This window comes from Haliaeetus leucocephalus, unplaced genomic scaffold (genome assembly GCF_000737465.1).
Source record: "Haliaeetus leucocephalus isolate CR32 unplaced genomic scaffold, Haliaeetus_leucocephalus-4.0 Scaffold858, whole genome shotgun sequence".
NCBI lineage: Eukaryota > Metazoa > Chordata > Aves > Accipitriformes > Accipitridae > Haliaeetus > Haliaeetus leucocephalus.
Genome location: NW_010973294.1, coordinates 2220905 through 2226961, shown reverse-complemented (window position 1 = coordinate 2226961; position 6057 = coordinate 2220905).

The window sequence follows — 6057 nt, the reverse complement described above, 5'->3', positions numbered from 1 at the left end:
TTTTTTTTTTTGGGGGGGGGGGGGGGGAGTAAGGGACAGGGAGAATGTGCTATGACTTAGTACAGTCACATGTACATATCAATTTTTGATCATGCTGGTTGGTCCTCATGTGCCAGTCTTATAGTGTACATTATGTTAAGAATCTGGTACTTTCAAAGAGGAGCTAGAACAAAACCAAAGTTCCCTCGCATTCTGGCTGGCTTTTTGTCACAAGCTTTGTGCGTACATAATCCTTTTGTTGCCAGTTAGAGATCTGTGTATTTTCCTGGGTTTTTGAGAAGCCCCTGATGCTATTTTATCCTCTTAGAATTTGAAAATTATATAGCACAGAACCTAGCAGGAGGGTTACTTCTAGAGCATGTGCTTTCCAAGGTTATTCTTTTGCAGGTTTTGGTTTTACTTGTACATGAGTGACTGATAGCTTGCTGAGCTTTCATGTTGAATTCTAGTTGCTTTTATTGGTTGATTTTTCTAACCAAAGAATGAAAACATTTAATTGTTCCCCAGCAACTTGTACAGCTGTTACATGTAATGTAAAACTATTGATACTGAAAAATCATACCAAGGTGCAGTTTCCCTGTACTCCCAGTTTAGCATATGGTATAAGCCATAGTTAACTTACAAAAGAGTAAATTTGGAGTGACAAATCCTCTAAGCATGACTTAAGACTTGTCTGTCTTATTTCTACTTAAAATGAGAAGCTCCGGGAATTTTGGCAGTCATTTAAGAAAGATTAACACTCCTTCTCAGTCTTATACCTGTGTGTTTCTGTTGACTTCAGTCATTCTGATTTATTCTTGTGCAAGATCAGACTCAGCAGTGACTTAAGGTAAATGACTGCCAAAGCACTTACTGATAAGCTAAAATAATGAGAGACTGTCTGAAGCCCCTAGCAGGCAGCGAGTGCGCTGTTCCCTGCTCCTGAGATGTCTGCTTTCTGCTATGTTGCGCTTTTTGTGACACTTGGTTCATTGTGCTGTTGGCTAGTTGAAGAGCCTTCAACAGCAATATTTATATATTGGTGCGGTCTGAAGGGTACAGATTAGTTTTAGGCTAAATGGCATACATTTAAGTTGGGAAAGTCATTTCTGCCTGGAGTTTACCTGTGGCTGTTAGAGCATTACATCTATTCTTGGGAAGAAAGGAAAACTTCTTATCAGGCTCTAAGTTGCAGTTAAACTGAATCTGAGTGAAAAAATGTGTATTAAAACAACTTGGAAATATCAGAAGACAATTTTGGGCATTAAAGGATACTTTTTTTTTTAAAGTAATCATTTTAAATTCGGGTACCCCTATGTGCCTGCATTTTTCTCAAAAGTTGTTACCAGTAGGGTATTGCTTTCATAAATGCTGATGCTTGAGATAGTGATTCCTCTTGATAGACTATTCTTTTGACACTACTGATTGTCCTACAGCTTTCTTCTTATTTTTTGTTTGGTTGGGTTGGGGTTTTTTGGTTTGGGTTGGGTTTTTTTACCCCCTAAATTGAGTTTCTCTTGTATATTGCCTCCTTTTTGTCTTGTCTGTTCTGGTATTCTTTCATTCAAACTGAATCCAGTGAGTGAAGTGCTGCTCTCCATCTTTACCGCGCCACATCCATTACACCTACACTTGAGGGAATTTGCCCAACATGGGGCATTTGCTTGGGGATGGTAGGGTGGGGTGGAGGGAGGGAGGGGTATACTATCTTGCTGCATGATACAAAATCATGAGGCAAGTATTGCATGGGTTCCGTTACTTATTACACATACCATGTACTGTTTGCATGTGTGTGGGGATTTAATTTGCCTATTCCTCTTCCACTATTGCATGGGAGGAGATAGGGGAGGAGGAGGAAGACTAACAGGTTTTATGTGGATATCTTAAATTTGTTTGCTGATAATCATACTTACGATTTGTATATACTTAATGTTCCTCCCCCTAGAATCTCTGGGTTTTCTTCTGCCATATTACTGCAAGTAACTTTTAACAGTATGCAGTGGTGATTTATTTTAATACGGCACTGAAATCTCCATTTGTAAATAATCCAGGCTGCTGCTGTGTAAGTAGCTGATGAAATGTCTTTACTGGGTCTGCTGCGTATGAAAGAAACCACAACATTAGGCAATAAAAACTACTAACAGAATGTTACGAAACCAAGACCATGACAAAAAAGCAGCATGTTGTGGATCTATCATTTTTATTCTTGGGACAGATTTTATTATTTTTGGAACTATTACAAGACTTATGTTAAATATTGTGGATGATAAGAGGAAACAGACTCTTGGCAAACATGGAAAACCAATTACAGCATATTACCCTATTCCCCTTCCAATAAAGGAGGGGCGAAGCTAAAAGTTTATTCTTTACTTAGCAGCTGGTGGGGGGTGGGGGTGTGGGGAGTGTTCCTGCTTTAGGATTGGCTTGAGGAAAGAGACTGTTGCTGTAGCAATCTTAACTGCAGGCAATCTGAGCTGGAGAAAGCAAAACCAGCATGGTCTGCAGTCAGTTTTACCCCAGTCTAAAAAATGACACACTTGTCACAAGAGCGCTGATTGAAGAAATCGCAATTCTATGCTATCGGGCGTACTGTTCACTTAAAAATAAATTTTAAAAAACTGTCTTTGGTTGTGACCTTCAGTACTGGAAATCTCCCTGTTGTGGTGATGAGCATTTCTGAGAACTTGTTTTGACAAATTGGAACATGTATCTGATACTCAGACATGGGATTTAACTGCTACATCCCATGGTTCTATGTCACATAGAGGTGAAAGAAGGCATAGGGAAAATCTACTTTAAAGTGTGTTTAGAATCCGGTCTACTACATTGTCTGTACATCCATTTGAATTCCTGTCCCAAATTACAGTTCTTGTAAAACTGTCTGTGGCAACATGAATGTAGGTGAATCAATGCATCAGTATGTTTTGTGCTCCCCCCCCCAGCATAGTTGCAATGTTTAAAATTCTTTCTTTAAAGAGTCAGAGATATAAATGTTTATATTAGGCAGAATTTTGTTGATGGTTGGGACTACAGTACATTTGGTGTAAATTATAGCAGGATTAGCCTTTCTTAGTTAAGCAAAGTCCAGTACCATGTATCAAACTAACTGGAAACTGATTGTTTACGTTTCCTAGACTTTGGTGTAAAATCCTGGGAGGCAAAAAAATCCTTAAGTGAGAGGCCAGCTCAAAAGAGACCAAGGTACAATTCTAACAATTGTCAATTTAACGTTGTCCAAGCTAAAACAGTCAAGTAAACAGCATGTTTTCTCATTACAGCTTGGAAAAACATTTTCAGATGCAGGGAATGTTTGAAATAATGTGACTTACAAGACAGTTAAGAAGGGTACTCAGGAAGACAAGAACGTATGGGGTTGCTTGTGTTCTCCCACGAAGATGATGCGGGGAGAGGCTGTCATTTTAACAAGCGTTACCCTGCAGCTGAATGCTACCTCCTACGCTTGGGAAGGTGTTGCTGCTCGAGAACTGCAGCACCGGGCTGGCTGTGATGGAGGAACTTTTACATTTGTATACACTGTGTTGCCAGGTGCACATGGTAATGCCAAGACCAGAGCTGAGGCAGTGTCCAGCATCTGAGGACATGTATGTGTGGTTTTTAGGAGAGATGGGAACAGAAATGGTAGCAGAGGGCATCAGGCAGATTAACTTGTCAAGTCCTGGCACAAAAAATACCTGAATCCATATACACCACCTGTCTGGGATTGTTGTATACAAATACAGCAAAGCTTTGTCTTGAATGTAGTTGGAAGAAGATTTTTTCCGTTTTGTCTGTCACATTTTAATTTGTGAGGATGACTGGACCTTACTCATGGGTTCCTGGTTAGATTCATGTCAAAAGTACTTAAGATGGAGAATGTCAGAACAAAAAAGAACTTGTGTTTCTGGTGTCCTTGAGAGTCAATCCAGCTACTTCGAAGTGTGACTGACTGACCTAAACTAACTGGTCACTGACAAAGGTCTGTCAGCCATCAGTGGTGTACAAAAATCCAGTAGAGGGGCTGTGCTGCTGCTCCTTGCCTCGTGTTGTTCAACCCTCATCTCACAAGTAAAACATTCCTGCACAAACTAAAATGCTTGCAGTGTCTCCCATAGCTATTGCTATGAAGCAGAAATGAAGTTTGTGAAGTAAAGTATGTGCAATGTTGTAATCCCGTCTGGGATGTTTTTCTATAAACCCATGTAACTTCAGAGAAAAGGGCATTCTTACCACTGAAGAAAGTCTAATATATGTTACATCACAGCACTGGCCTGCAGGACTTAACCACTGTGCATCATAAATTAATGATTTGGCATTTTCTCTGGATTCCTATCCAAGTCTGATTTTGTTTTCTTTCCAGTTTTCAGAGCTCCATGTCTTGTTTCTTGTGTGTTTCTTCACACAATCTTCTGTACTTTGTTTCTCTTCCTTTTCGTTACTTCTCCCACCTTTTCCTTTCCTACTCAGAGTCTGGGGGTGTTTAGGGGTTTTTTGGTCTGTTTAGGGGGAATGATTCAAGAAAAGGAGCGGCACAGTTACAGTTCCCTTTTCTTCTGGAAAGACCTTTATTAATTATCACTAGTTTAAAAAACCCCACAACTTTGTCTACTTTGGATGAAGTGATGTTTGCTCGTTACAATGCCGCTATATAAACTTAACGTATGTAGTTGGTCATAGACCTACCTATTTAACTCTGTTGAGGACCTGGAAGAAATACAGGACAGGCGAGGAAGCTTACTGAGCTGTGCCTAGTGCAGACACGCAGCAAAAGGCTGGATAACCACAGCTGGTGGTACGAACCCTGGGCACGGAGCACAAGGAGGTTTGCAAGGTTGAAGGTTTGCCTTACTGACAGGCCTGCGTGGAGGCCGCTAAATCCCCTCTCCTAGGTCAGCCGCTAGCAGTAGAAGGCTTCAGTACAATCACGGAAGAAAAATGTAGTTGCCAGTTAGCAATTTTTTTGGCCAAGCACCATCCGAGTGGTGGTGGTTTTGTTTGTTTGGGGCTTTATTTTGAAGGTGTACGTAACTTCATTCTGTCCTACTGGCTTTCCAGTTTAATTCAATTGCTATGCAAGGCAAAAAGCAGTTTTCCTTCGCTGTCAGATGAACTCGAAGTTTGAAGTCGTTGAGTTATTGTTGCTCACCAGATGTAGAGAGGATCTGTTCAGGGTTGCAGCAGAGGAAAAGCTGCTACTGAAACTACTGCTTCGTGAGCCAAGGACTAAGCTTGCTTGCTGCAGGAAGGAGGAGCACTCTCTCTTACCTGGGTGCGGGGAGCCCGTCTGTTAGAGCCGTCTCCTCTTCCTGCTCCACAAGGACCGGGGCGTCTCCCTGAGGTATGCAAAGCAGCAACGCGGTACTCCCCAGGCTTATCGGCCCTTATCAGCTGGATCTGCCGTTTGCTCCAGACTCCACCTTTGCTCGGAAAGCGCTCGCAATTCCATGAGGCAATTCTTCCTCGCGGCGCTGCGCCTTGTTACGACGACCATGTGCTCCTACCGCCAGCCGGGACAGAACAGGCAAAAAGCCTGCCCCGCTCTGCGTCTGCCCTACCTTCCCCCTTCCCCGGACTGCCGGGGAACGCTGTTGGGCTTCGCACGCTTTCGCTCCCGCCACCGCGGCGGCGGCGGCGGCCACGGCCCGGCAGGGCGGGCGGCAGGGCCGAGCACCGCCGCCCAAGCGGAGCCGTCCTCCTCCCTCCCGCGAAGCGGCCGGACCAGCCGCCCCGCTCGGGGCACCAAGGGCCTGTCCGCTCCCCGGCAGCCGCCGGCGCGCCCGCAGGCGTGAGGTGGAAACCTGCCCGGTTGGCACCGAGGCCTCCGCGGCTGCTCCGGGGCCGACGGGCACCTGCGTTACTTTGACTGAGCTCGGGCTGACGAGGAACACGTCCGGACTAACGTACCACGAACACCTCTTACACCGGAATAAATACGTCGACGGCGGGCTTAGCCTGAACTGGGGGGGCCGGGGGCGGCGGCGGGGGTCTCCGCCCAGGGCCGTCACGCCCGGCGAGCGGGCGGGCGGCACCGCCCCCGCCGCCACGCGGTGCGGAGGCCGGCTGGGGGGCGGGCCAGGGGGG